Raw genomic sequence first — 15,450 nt, 5'->3', positions numbered from 1 at the left:
TGGGTCCATAAATCATACTTTTGAAATTTTACATTTTGACCCCTAAACTTTCACATATTTGCACTTAGATCCCTAGACTCGTAAAATGAAATGCATGCATTCATAATATAAACCTCATGAAAATCATAAAATAATTATTTCTATCTCAGATTTGTGGTCTCGAAACCACTGTTCTGACTAGGCCGTAATTCAAGATGTTACAGCTCTCTCCCCTTTATGGATTTTCATCCTCGAAAATCTTACCAGTAAAAAGGTTCAGATATTGTTTCCACATAGCCTCATCGGGCTCCCATGTAGCCTCTTCAACCCCATGTCTTTGCCATAAAACTTTCACAAGAGCAACTTTTTTGTTTCTCAATTGCTTGACTTCCCGAGCCAAGATCTTAACAGGTTCTTCACCATAAGTCATATCCGGTCTGATTTCAACTTCAGTTGGTACAATCACATGTGAAGGGACAGATCTATAGTGGTGCAACATGGACACATGAAGCACATCGTGAATTGTTTCTAATTCAGTCGGCAAAGCCAATCGATAAGCAACAGGCCCTATCCTTTCGATAACCTTATACGGTCTGATAAAACGAGGACTCAACTTGTCTTTTCTACCGAATCTCAAAACCTTCTTCCATGAGGATACTTTCAAGAATACCTTATCACCAACTTGATACTATATTTCTTTCCTTTTCAAAATTGCATACGACTTTTATCTATCCAATGCCGCTTTCAAACAATCATAAATTACCTTCACTTTTTCCTCGATTTCCTTTATCAAATCTGTCCCATGAATCTTATTCTCCTTGAGCTCAGTTCAATACAATGGTGTACGACATTTACGTCCATACAATGCTTCATAAGCTGCCATCTTTAAACTCGTTTGATAGCTATTGTTATAGGCAAATTAAACCAAAGGTAGGTACTTTTCCCAACTACCTTGCAATTCAAGAACACAACATCTAAGCATATCTTCGAGTGTCTGAATTAATCTCTCATATTGTCCATCAGTTTGGGGATGAAAAGCGGAACTAAAATTCAGCTTTGTACCTAAAACTTCTTGTAACTTGTTCCAAAATCGCGAAGTGAACCTCAGATCCCTATCCAAAATAATAGATAAAGGTACTCTATGAAGTCTCACAATATCAAAAATATACAGTTCGGCTAACTTATCAAGTGAATAATCAACACGTACTAGTATAAAATGAACTGACTTAGTTAATCTGTCAACCACTACCTATACAGAATCTTTCTTTTTTGGTGTCAATGGCAAGCCTGTCACAAAATCCATAGTAATTCTGTCATATTTCCATTTAGGAACTAAGATAGACTGAAGTAAACTTGAAGGTACCTGGTGTTTGGCTTTTACTTGTTGGCAAATTAACCATCTCGATACAAATTCAGATATATCTTTTTTCATGCCATTCTACCAATACATTTTCTTTAAATCATTGTACATTTTTGTGCTACCCGGGTTAACTGATATGCCTTTGTTATGAGCCTCATGCAAAATATTCCGAATTAACTCAGCATTCTTCGGAACACAAATCCTTCCACGGAACCTTAGACAACCATCAGGATCTCTCTGGAAATCTGATTTACTGCTCGACTCACATTGAGCTTTCTTAGCTTGTAACTCCTTATCAGCTTCCTGAGCATCACAAATCTGTTGAAGAAAAGTCAATCTAGCTCTTAACTTTGCTAGAATTGTACCATCATGAGATAGGGTTAACTTTGCATTCATAGCTCTCAAAGTGCATCAGCAACCATATTTGCCTTACCGGGGTGATAATCTATCACAAGCTCATAATCTTTTTAACAATTCAAGCCATCTTTATTGCCTCAAGTTCAAGTCCCTTTGAGTCATTAGATATTTAAGACTTTTATGGTCTGAATAGACATGGCCCGAATAGGTAATATAGCCAAATCTTCAAAGCAAATACAATAGCGGCTAATTCTAAATCATGCGTAGTATAGTTCTTCTCATGGGGCTTCAGTTGCCTCAAAGCATAAACTACTACCTTACCTTCTTGCATAAGGACACAACCTAATCCATTCAAGGATGCATCACTATAAATCACAAATTCTTTCCCTGATTCTGGTTGTACTAACACTGGTGCCTTAGTTAACAGCGCTTTCAGTTTCTCTAAACTTTGTTGGCGCTTCTCTGTCCACTCAAACTTAACATCCTTTTGCAAAAACTTTGTCATTGGGGTGGCTATCACCGAAAATCCTTTCACAAACCGTCTATAATAACTGGTTAAACCCAAAAAGCTCCTAAATTTGATTACATTCCTTAGCGGCTTCCATTCGACAATAGCAGAAATTTTACTGGGATCAACTCGTATACCATCTCCTGAAACAATGTCGCCTAAAAATCCAACCTCTCGAAGCCAAAACTCGCTTTTACTAAACTTGGCATACAACTTGTTATCCTTTAGAGTCTGTAAAACAGTTCTCAAATGCTCGACATACTTTGCCTCGTCTCAAGAATAAATCAAAATATCATTGATAAACACTACAACAAACTTATCTAAATATGGCCAAAAAATCCAGTTCATTAAATCCATAAACACTACAAGAGCATTTGTTAGTCCAAATGGCATAACAAGAAACTCATAGTGGCCATACCTCATTCTAAAGGAAGTCTTAGGCACATCAGACTCTTTCACTCGTAACTGGTAGTATTCAGACCTCAAGTCTATCTTAGAGAACCACGTCGCTCCCTTCAGCTGATCAAACAAGTTATCAATGCTTGGAATAAGATACTTATTTTTTATTCACCTTATTAAGTTGTCGATAATCAATGCATAATCTCATAGAGCTGTCCTTCTTTTTCACAAACAGTACGGAAGCACCCCACGGCGAAAAACTTGGTCTTGCAGAACCTTTATCGGTCAATTCTTGTAACTGTGACTTCAATTCTTTCAGTTCGGTTGGGGCCCTTCTAAATGGGGTAATAGAGACGGGTGCCGTCCCTGGCATTAGCCCAATACTAAATTCAACTTCTCTAGCTGGAGGCAAACCCAATAATTCCTCCGAAAATATATCCACATACTCACACATAATAGGCACTAATTCGATTTTCAATTCGGATTCTTTTGTATTCAATATATATGCCAATAAGCTTTATACCCCTTTCTCATATATCTCTGCGCAACCATTAAAGATATCATCATTGGTGACTTATCTGCATCATCTGATTCAACCCGAGGAATTTCACCGTTTTCACATTTTAGTTCCATAACTTTCTGTCTACAATTCACTATAGCCTCATGTAGGTCAACCAATCCATACCTAGTATGACATCAACTCGTCAAACGGTAAAAACATTAAGTCGACCGGAAAACAATGATCTCTAACCATTAAAGGATATTTCTTACATACTTTATCAACTGTCACATGCTTTCCTAACAGGTTAGACACATTAATTACAAATTCTATAAACTCGACAAGAATATTCAGACTAGATGCCAATTTTATGCACACATACGAATGAGTGGAGCCAGGGTCTATCAAAGCAATAACATTAGTATCATAGAGAGAAAATTTACCAGTGATCACATCAGGAGAAGTTGCGTCTTCGCGTGCACATATGGCATAGGCTCTAACCAGAGCCCTAGCTTCAGACCTCACTGTTGTATCTCGCGTCACATTCTTACTACCGGACCCATTCCCAGCATTTTTCGAGGGTCTTCCCCTAGAAGCTGCGGCACTCAGGCTTAGACTCTGAAATCTTTCTTTTTCCATCATCTCGGGATAGTCCTTTATAAAGTGGTCTAAAGAACCACGTTTAAAGCATGATCCTTCACTCAATCCATAGTTTTCAGAATGACGTCTACCACATTGCGGACATTCGGCCTTGGAAGGTTTAGTGTTACCCAAGCTTGCCACAGATGTAGCCTGAGATCTAAAACCTGGATTCTACTTTTTACGATTCCCGTATGAATGTCTAGCTAACACATGTGAACGAGAATACATCTTTCTAGACTTCTTAGACAGGGATGGCAAGGACTTACCCATGTACCTCTTTCCTGTATCTCTTGCATCAAACTCGACCTTCTTCCTCTCTTTAACCAAGTCTTCGGCTTTACAAGCCCATTCAACGAGTACCAGAAATTCTTTCAACTCGAGAATACCCACTAATGTCTTAATATCCTTATTGAACTCATCTTCAAATCTTCTACACATCTTAGCTTTGGAGGGTACACACTCCCGAGCATATGTGCTAAGCCTAACGAATTCTCTCTCATATTCACTGATTGTCATATGACCTTGTTTCAATTCTAGGAATTTGTTACACTTTTGTTCGATGAATATTTCACTAATGTAATTCTTTCAAAATTCCTCTTGAAAAAATTCCCAAGTAACCCTCTCCGGCGGTACTACAGATATCAACATTCTCCACTAGTGATACGCCGCATCTCTCAACATGGATGTGGCACATTTTAAGCACTCCTCGGGTGTACATGACAATTCATCAAATACCTATATCAAGTTCTCTAACCAGAACTCCGCTCTTTCAGGGTCATCATTGGCATTTTCCTTAAATTCTTCAGCACATTGTTTCCGAATTTTATCAATAGCTATTCTAGCAAATCTCATGAAATTCATATGTTGAGGCATCACAGGTGCGGGTTGAGGATTTGAGGGAGGTGGGGGAGGTTAAGCATTCGAGTTTGTTCGAATGAACTCCGTATACCATCCATTCATCATGTAGAGGAAGGCCTCTCTGCCTCTTTCTCCTCTACTAATAGTTTTGGGCCTACTTCATATGGCACCGCTCCTTTTGCTGGAGCAGGTGCGTTACTTTCTACGTCATCTACCACTGCTCTGTTGGGATCCATTTGCTATATGAAAGCACATTTTAATATTGTCAAGAGTTGTCACACTATCATTGCTTATATGTATGTTTGTACGGCATGTATAGCTAGACCAAATACGCTAGGTTAGTCTGAGAATCAACTAAACCATAGCTTTGACACCACTAAAGTAACACCCCTTACCTGTACCCGAGACCTGGACAAGTACAAGGCATTTCCATACATAAACAAGGCATCTCCGTAAAATACGGGTCATAAAATTTCATTCCAAAAGAAAACCGATCAAATAAGATCATATTATCCTTATTATGGACCTATAAGATACATAACAAGTATTAAAAGCAATCCGAAACTAAACCGAGAACTTAAGAAAATTCTAAGAAAGTTTCTAGGTTTAAGCCTTACAAGCCCATGTGGAGGTAATGCACATGCCTGTATGCTTTGGGACACGCCCGTGTCTCATACCTGTGTGGAATTCCTAGAATTTATTTTTCATTTCAAACCTACAAGGGTTTTTACATGGCCGAGCACACGCTCGTGTCCCTCACACGGCCCAGACACACCCGTGTCATCGCCCCTGTCCAAAAACCTGGACATTCTGTTTATGGCATCATCATTCATTTAGGGGCACAGGGCCAAGGCACATGCCTGTGTGCTAGGCCGTGTCCTCCACACGGTGGAGACAAACGATCGTGTCTCTGGCCGTATGTTTACTACCATGCATACTGACTTAGGAATTTTAGGTGCAGGGAACACACAACCACTCAACACGCCCATAGGGCAGATCGTGTGACACACACGGTCTAGACATACGCCCGTGTGCCTACCCATGTAGACCATTTAAAGGCTATTTTCCAAGCCAATAATCACCCATAGTCACTCATACATTCAAACATATTTTATACCATGCAACATGACATATTCAAGCACACAATTATTCCACACCATGACAGTCTCACATCTTAATAAAGTCATCTTCTTATACATTCATTTGTTACACCATCTAGGGGCAATCCACACCAATTTTATGCTTTCATAACAATCAGCAAGCATATAACTGATAATTACAATAAAACATTTATTATAATATATTATAACATTAAAACATACTACAATACCACATTATTTGCATTTGTACTTACCTCGGTACAAAATGATGATAATTGAGCTTAATCGTTGTGTACTTTATTCTTTCCTCGGTCAAGTCCTGACTCATGTTTTTCTTGATCTATAATGCCAAATTTAACTTATTTATTATTCACATTGTTCAAATGGGTCCATAAATCATACTTTTGAAATTTTACATTTTGACCCCTAAACTTTCACATATTTGCACTTGGGTCCATAGACTCGTAAAATGAAATGCATGCATTCATAATATAAACCCCATGAAAATCATAAAATAATTATTTCCATCTCAAATTTATGGTCTCGAAACTACTGTTCCGACTAGGCCCTAATTCGGGATGTTACAAAACCAATCTCAAATTTCAACCATTTAGTACTCATAATGCCAATTCTCAAAAAGCATCATATATCAATTATCAAACACATAACTGGAAACACAAAAATTTACACCCTTTTTCATACCCATTTTAACTTAAATTCATGTAAATTCGGTTAATTCTTGTCGAAGAATAATTAATTTTGATAAAATAATTAAAGTGCACTTCAAATATGAACATGTTGAAATTTAGTTAATTTTATAATTATTTTTGATAAATTTTGGTTATTTTCGACAAATTTGCTCAAAGGGCGAAAAATGGCTCGACAGTTACTGCCAGAAGCACAAAACTGAGAAGCAATTTGAAGTATCGAGGTGAATTAATTTCTAGCCTAAGATGGTCTAATTATGTGAATTAATTCATAATATAATTAATTTTAATTTATACCCAATTTAATTTGGGCTAAATAAATTATAATTAATTAATTATGGAAAAAGTGGTCGAGTTGAACCGAACAGATTGAACTGAACTGGCTAAGGATTGGGCAGCCCGAAACCGTCCATATGCTGACCCAAATCAACTTATTAGCTGATTGATTAGGTTTTCAAAGAAGCCCTTGAAGACTTGTCAAAGTTGCATTGAAGCTCCTCCACATTTGGAGGCTTTATGGATTTGCCCCAAGCCATATTTACCAAAGTTGAAGCCATCAACTTTGCCACATAGATGGCCGACCAAGGGGTGGCTCTTTGGCTGCTATTTTTAGCAAATTTTAGCTGCCACATTCACCTATAAAGACCCCCCTTGGCTGATCATTCAAAGCACACCTCAATTCATTCATATCTCTTCTCTCCTCTCTCACTTTCTCCTCTCATTTTTCCATTTCAAGTCCCTTGCCCTTGTGCCAATTTCTCCCCTTAGAAAAGGGTTCTTCTTCAGCCATTTTGGAGCAGAAATTGAGTGTTCATAGAAGCCTTGATCGGTGAGGACAACAAAGAACGAAGAACGAAGCAACTTTGTCAAAGCCTCGGAAAAACACTGGATTTGATTCTTGTTCCCTATCTCTTTAATTTTTGTTGTTGTTATGATGAACATATCTATGAATATTTATGTTGTTGGAATGGTTAATTTAATCAATTTAGCTTGAATTTAATTCGTTTTGGTTTGATTGCATTTCATCTGCTTAAATTATTAAAGTTGTGTTTATGCTGTTATAGGCCTCTGTAAAATGCTTGATTAAGTAAAATATGCCTAAGTTATTCTTGCATTACAATTGTGAGGTAGCTAATGAATTAATTATTTAAACGGATTTAAATTGTAATTAATGAACACAATATTTAATCAGTGCATGTTTATACAATACTTAATTAGTGCATGTTTATTCTTCTAAGGTAGTTGAAGGTTAAATTATCAATGTATCTGGCAATACACTTGCCTTGCATAACTTGCAAGATTATTGTGATTAAACTGTTTCAAGGAAAGAATACCTTGTTACCTAACGTAGTCTTTTATAAGCTCTTTAGATTTTATTAATAGTTTGAATTGACATAGGGATATGCAAGAGATTAGTTCAATTTAATGAGTATGTATGTACCATAACATGTTTGCTTATTAAAATATGTTTAATCGTTTGAATTAACATAGGGATATGTTAAGAGATGAATGGCTTTATGTAGGTGAATATGTTCATAAGTTAGCAAATTATCGAGTTGCCATGAATTTATTCGTAACAACATAAGCATGAGCTTAATAATTCTAAGTTAAAGAAATGTAATTAAATCAACATAATTATGTCATCTTGATTAAATCATATTTTGAAATCGTGCATTTGAGATTTATTTCTTTAGATACTTAGTTTAAAATCTTAGTTTTTAATCACCCTCTTCAACAAAATATTATTCTTCACCAAAGTGTTTTAAATTGCATTCATAAATAATTCTTTTCGTAGTCTTTGTGGGTACGATAACTTAACATTTACTTGTCACTTTATTACTTGTTGCGATTGTGTACACTTGCACATTTCCGTCGTTCCAAGTTTTTGGTGCCATCAGTTATTTGTGAAATTGTTAGTTTACATCTTGGTTTTTTTTTCTCTGTTTAATTTTTTGCTTAATTAATTTTTTTGTGATCATTTCAGGTATTTATGAGTATTGACCGAATTGTTGACCTACTCCCTGTAGACCTTGATATAGAACGAACTTTTCGAGAGTAAAGAAGACAAGCAATTTAGAGAAGGACCGAAGAGATGAACTTTAAAAATTCGATCCAAGGAAATGGAGCAAAACCTGCTCAAAATCCTATCCTTATTGCTGATGATAGGGATAGAGCTTTAAGACAGTATGCCGTGCCAGTGTTTCATGATCTTAATCTGGGTATTAGGAGACCTGACATTAAGGTACAACAGTTCAAGTTGAAGCCAGTTATGTTCCAAATGCTTCAGATAGTGGGCCAATTCAGTGGAATGCCTACTGAAGATCCTCACGTACACTTAAGACTATTTATGGAGGTGAACAATTCTTTCAAGTTAGCCCGAGTACTTGAAGATGCATTACGATTGAAGCTATTGCCACCAAACTCAAATTCCACATGGAAAGAGTTAGCAGAAAGATTCCTTATGAAGTATTTCCTGCCTAGCAAGAATTCTAAGTTGAGGAACGAGATCACTGCTTTCCAAAAAATGGATGATGAGTCCTTGTATGAGGCATGGAAAAGGTATAAAGAGTTATTACGGAAGTGCCCTCATCATGGAATCCCACATTGCATCCAACTTGAGACATTTTATAATGGTCTCAATGCTCACACGAGGATGGTAGTGGACGCTTCTACTAATGGTGTTTTCCTTTCTAAGTCTTATAACGAGGCTTATGAAATCATTGAGAGGATTGACAGTAACAATTACTAATGGCCAACCAATCGAGCAGCGTCAAGAAGACGAGTTGTTGGAATATATGAAGTAGACGCTCTTACTTCACTCGCATCTCAGGTATCATCAATATCCTCAATGTTTAAAAAATCTTACTACTAATGGGTCAAACAGTTTTGCAGCATAGCAACCAACCCAATTTGAAAATATAGCCTGTGTTTACTGTGGGGAAGGACATTTGTTTGAAGAATGTCTATCAAACCCAGAATCCATGTACTACATAGTAGTAAACCAGAACCAAAATCAAGGAAGACAAGGACTGTAATCCAATTTTTATAACCCATTATGGTGAAATCACCCTAAATTTTCCTAGAGTAACCAAGGAGCTGGACCCAGTAACACTTACGCCCAACCTAGACCAACCCAGCCGCCTATGTTTTCCCCAACAAGTTTAGAAACCAGCTCAGGCTAAGTCATCTAATAGCTTAGAGAATTTATTAAAGGCATACATGGCAAAAAATGACACCACTCTAAGGAATTTGGAGAATCAAGTGGGCCAGCTTGCTACTGAACTCAGGAACCAAACACCAGGTGCTTTACCTAGTGATACGAAGGATCCAAGGAATCCGAGGAAGGAGCATTACAAAGCGTTGACATTGAGGAGTGGAAAGACAGTAGTGCCCAACACCATCGAAGCTGGAAAGGAGCAAGCTGACGCTCAAGATTCAGAGGAATTTCAACCGAGTGTTGAAATTCCTATTTCACAAGAACCAAAATCTGTAAAACCCGTCAATGTAATTTCAGAACCAGCTAATTCTAATCAATTAACAAATCCGTTAGATGCAGAATTTCCACAAAAGACGAATCAACTAGTTCCAGTAAAGAAACCATTACTACCATACACTCAAAAACTTCAAAAAAAGAAGCAGGAGATTAAATTCAAGAAGTTCCTAAACATAGTCAAGTAACTTCATATCAACATCCTGTTGATTGAAGCACTTGAGCAAATGCTGAACTATGTCAAATTCATGAAGGATATCCTATCCAAAAAATGAAGACTTGGAGAATTTGAGACTGTAGCTCTGACGAAGGAATGCAGTGCATATCTCCAAGACAAACTACCCCCAAAGTTGAAGGATCCTGGATGTTTTACCATACCTTGCAACATTAGAGCAACGTATTGTGGTAAGGCATTATGTGACTTAGCTGCGAGTATTAACTTGATGCCTATGTCAATATTTAGGAAGTTAGGGATAGGTGAAGTTAGACCTACTACGGTTACACTTCAATTAGCAGATCAATCTTTAGCACATCTGGAAGGAAAAATTGAGGATGTATTGGTACGTGTAGATAAATTTATCTTCCCTGATGATTTTGTTATCCTAGACTTTGAAGCAGACAAAGAAGTGCCAATTATCTTAGGAAGACCGTTCTTAGCAATCGGAAGGACCCTTATTGATGTGCAGAAGGGTGACTTACTATGCGTGTTCAAGATAATCAGGTAACATTTACCGTTTTTAAGTCTAAGCGATTTCTTGACACAATTGATGATTGTTCTGCAGTATCCGATTTAGAGGATTTAATAGTGGAGAAGGAGCTCAACTACGTTGAGGATCCATTGGAACAAATTTTGACATCAGATCCTCTGAATGATGAAGAGGAGGATGAATACTTAACGTTGTTAGAAACTAATCAAAAGGGATTTAATCTGCAATCCCGGTTTGAATCTTTGGAATTAGAGAAAAAGGATTATGCCCAACCAAAAGCGTCAATCGAGGAGCCACCTAAATTAGAACTCAAGGTACTACCTTTACATTTAAAATATGTTTATTTAGGTAACGCTTCTACTTTGCCAGTGATTGTTTCAGTAGAATTAACTATTGAGCAAGAAGAGAAACTTATCCTTGTATTGAAACAATTCAGGAAGGAAATCGGATGGACTATAGCTGATATTCGTGGTATTAGTCCATCTGTATGCATGCACAAGATTATCCTTAAAGATGGAGAAAAAGGGAGGATTGATGGACAACGAAGATTGAACCCCATCATGAAGGACGTAGTAAAGAAAGAAATCATTAAGTGGTTAGATGCGAGTATAGTCTACCCATCTCAGACAGTTCATGGGTAAGTTCAGTCCAGTGTATGCCAAAGAAAGGAGGTATCATGGTCATTGAAAACGAGAATAACGAGTTTATACTGACTAGAACGGTTAGGAGATGGAGAATTTGCATCGACTACTGGAAGCTGAACAAGGCGACTAGGAAAGATCACATTCCTTTGTCATTTTTGGACCAGATGCTGGATAGAATCGCGAGGCGAGACTACTACTATTTTCTCGATGGATACTCGGGGAATAATTGAATTACAGTAGCACCAGAAGATCAACACAAGACAACATTCACTTGCTCGTATGGTACATTTGCATTTAGACGCATGCCATTTAGTTTATGTAATGCACCTACTACATTTCAAAGATGTATGATGTCTATTTTTACTGATATGGTTGAGAAGTATTTGGAAGTTTTTATGGATGATTTTTCAGTATTTGGAGATACTTATGACGATTGCTTAGCCAATCTAGTGAAGGTACTAAGGTGATGCGAAGAAACAAACCTAGTACTCAACTGGGAAAAGTGCCATTTCATGGTACAAGAAGGTATTGTTCTAGGGCATCGGATAACGAGACATGGGATCGAGGTAGATAAAGCAAAGATAGATGTTATTAAGAAACTCCCACCTCCAACATCTGTAAAGGATGTTAGGAGCTTTTTGGGCCACGTCGGTTTCTATCGAAGATTCATCAAGGACTTCTCCAAAATTGTTAAACCCTTATGCAATTTATTGGAGAAGGACACGGCGTTCAAATTTGATGAAGAGTGCTTAAGAGCTTTCAACAATTTGAAAAGACGATTACTTTCGGCACCCATAATTGTCACACCAGACTGGGATTTGCCATTTGAATTTATGTGTGACGCAAGTGACTTTGCGATAGGAGCTGTCATGGGCCAGCGAAGGAACAAAGTTTTTCATCCTATCTACAACGCAAGTCAAACTCTAACAGGAGCTCAACTGAATTATACGGTAATAGAAAAATAGTTACTTGCTATTGTGTTTGCTTTTAACAAGTTTCGATCTTATCTTGTAGGTACCAAGGTGACTGTATATACGGACCACTCGGCAATTAAGTACTTACTTTCTAAGAAAGACGCTAAGCCGAGGTTGATCAATGGGTACTTCTACTTCAAGAGTTTGATCTAGAAATTCAGGATCGAAAGGGAGTGGAAAGCCAGGTAGCAGATCACTTGTCCAGATTGGAGCCGTAAGAAGGGAACTCTCCTCTTATACCAATTCGAGAAACGTTTCCGAATGACCACATACCGAAGGTAAATCATGTAACACCCCTTACCCGTACCCAAGACCGGGACCAGGTACGAGGCATTACCAGACACATACTTAGACATTTTCGAAAAATAAAAACTATAAAATTTCGTTCTAAATTAAAACCAATCAGACAACATCTTAGTGTCCCTTTTATGGGCCTACGAGACCCAAAACATACATTGAGAATGGTCCGAGACTAAACCGAGAACCAAAGAAAATTTTTAGGAAAATTTTCAAGGTTAAGCCTCACATGCCCGTGTGGAGAAAATGCACACACCCGTGTGCTTTGGGACACTCCCGTGTCCCTAACCCATTTGGAATTAATTGAATTTATTTTCTATTTCGAACCTACAGGGGTTTTCGCAGTGCCAAGCATACACCCATGTCCTTGACCCGTGTCTTTCACACGGCCTAGACACGCCCCTGTGGTCGCCCATGTCTAAAAACTCAGACATTCTGTTTATGATGTCAGCATGTATTTAGGGGCATACAGCCAAGACACATGCCCGTGTGCTAGGGCGTGCCCTCAACACGGTTGAGACACACGGCTGTGTCTCTTTCCTTGTTTTTACTACCATGCATTCTGACTAAAGAAATTTTAGGTGCAGGGGACACACGACTGTACCACACGCCCATGGGGCTAACCGTGTGTCACACACAGCCTAGACACATGCCTATGTGTCTACCCATATGGACACTTTTTAGGCTATAATTTCAAGCCAATGGTCACCCTCATCATTTCCTCACATATAAGAACCCCAATTGCATTTAACATGACCCAAATATACTCAAGGACTATTCTCAATGAATCTATTGCATGTCAACCTCATCTCATCGGTTAAATACATACTCAATTATCTCCCTTTTATGATAAGGATTTCCGTCCCATTGAAACATATTTAGGCTTGGATCATTATTACAATTCATTGCCAATTATGGCCTAACCATTTCCAAATGTTTTGACCACATTACGAATGCCTAGTTATAAATACCACATTTAATCATCACAAGAACATTTCTAATATAAACATGCATGGTTGGTAGGTCATACCCTACTATGAAATGAGCCATGTCTTATGGCCATATACTAAAAAGAATAAGTTTAACATTTAAGCCTTTACATTGGCCAACCAATGACATATAACACCAAGTAACCAAAAACCTATACATGCCATTGTAACAAAATAGAAGTATCTATATGCCAAAAAAGGACAAATAGATAGTGTTGACAATACTCCAACCGTCTTCCAATCTCTACGAGTCCTCGAGCTCTGTAAGACAGGGAAAAGAGAGGGGTAAGCATTTACATGCTTAGTAAGCCTGAATAACTAGAAAGTAAACTTACCGATTAATTAGCATACAACCATGTTAGGCAACCAATCCAATAAATAGAGGGTAGCCTTCCATTACATGCACTCAAACATCAAGTTAGTCTCACAATAATACATCATGTAATTTATCTTAGATGAGCTCATCATCCGAAATTTTCATTTCTATACCTCATGTTACTCTCGTTGATTGCCTCGAAAATCTCGATGGATTATCCATTTACCGTCAAGTCATAAGAGTGATTTTCTCAAGTATGCACTCCCGCGAACCTCACATCTTACGGTGGGATTACCAGTCCAGGCTAAATCCTTTATAATGACAAACACCCTTAGTGAGCTCCGATCTGGATTACTAGTCCAGGCTAAATTTAGACCCTAATAAGATTACCCGTCTGGGCTAAATCCTTAATGCACACATATTTTTTGAGAGGCTCGATCACTCAAGGAACACCCATCCAGGCTAGATCCTTTCCTATATTTGAGATCAGCAGATTACCCGTCCGGGCTAAATCCTTTTGTGCAATACATGCAGCATCTCAAGTCACGTAATCCATGGTTTATCCATTGAATTTCCCTTTTAACTTCAACCGGGACATTTATCATCTTGTCATTATTATTAACACATTTCATGGATTTTCATACCATCATTATATACAACCATCATGCACTCATAAAACATGCATTTAGGCATATTATGGGTTTACCTTAAGTTACTCGAACTTACCTGGTATTTGGGTCAGTTTTCATATTTCAGTTATTCCGAAACCTATTGTTTTCCTCGATCGACCTCCAAAATTTGTTCCTCGGGGTCTATAATAATAAAATGAGTTATCAATATCTCACATTATTCTTTTAGAGCCTAAATTTCACCCCCGAACAAAATGACCGTTTTTCCCTTAACCTTTCACATTATTTACGATTTAATCCCTAGGCTCATAAAATGATATACATGTAATTCCTTGGTTATCCAAGCCTAGCCGAATGCATTATAAACTCATACTAGCCCACATTTTCCTCTACTTCACATTTTTGCCACATATTTTGTACCTTTTGCAAAAAGCTCCCTTTAGGAGCTTTTCTTGAAAATCACTTAGGAAAGATGTTTAACACACATCTAACTTTCATATTCTCCCATAAAACATCAAAGACAGATGGGTCACCTTGCATATATGAAACCTAGCTTAAAATATAGGTAGAAATGGAGAGAACATGTTACAAGGATCTAAAAAATACAAAGAACATTAAAAACGGGGCTAGGAGTCACTTACTATTGAGCTTGAAAATTTTGAAAACCCTAACTATGGAGGGCTTGAGAGTTTCATCTAGTACAAGGGAGAAGATGGCTGATTTTTTCCTTCATTTTCCCTTTTTACTGATTTTATTATCAAATGACCAAAATACCCCTCCTTACTAAACTTCCAAAAATTTCCATGCGTGCCCATTTTTGTCCAAAAACTTAGAAATTGGGAAAATTACTCTTTAAGACCTTCTAATTAATAACCTAAAGCAATTTCATGCAAATTGCTTCTAGAATCCAAGTTTTGCAATTTATTCAATTTAGTCTTTATTTTCCATTTGGACACCTTACTTATAGAATTTCTTTATGAAATTTTAATACATAC

General features: G+C 37.5%; 1 non-coding gene across 1 annotated transcript; it reads right to left on the bottom strand.

Annotated features, from left to right (window-relative positions):
* Positions 1–8,900: 8,900 nt before the first annotated feature.
* On the bottom strand, positions 8,901–9,007 carry LOC121211756 (small nucleolar RNA R71). The gene has a single exon (XR_005906974.1). It is a non-coding gene; the product is annotated as a small nucleolar RNA R71 (small nucleolar RNA).
* Between the last annotated feature and the right edge of the window lie 6,443 nt (positions 9,008–15,450).

Source organism: Gossypium hirsutum, chromosome A12 (genome assembly GCF_007990345.1).
Source record: "Gossypium hirsutum isolate 1008001.06 chromosome A12, Gossypium_hirsutum_v2.1, whole genome shotgun sequence".
Lineage (NCBI taxonomy): Eukaryota > Viridiplantae > Streptophyta > Magnoliopsida > Malvales > Malvaceae > Gossypium > Gossypium hirsutum.
This window is presented reverse-complemented; position numbering and strand designations above follow the sequence as displayed.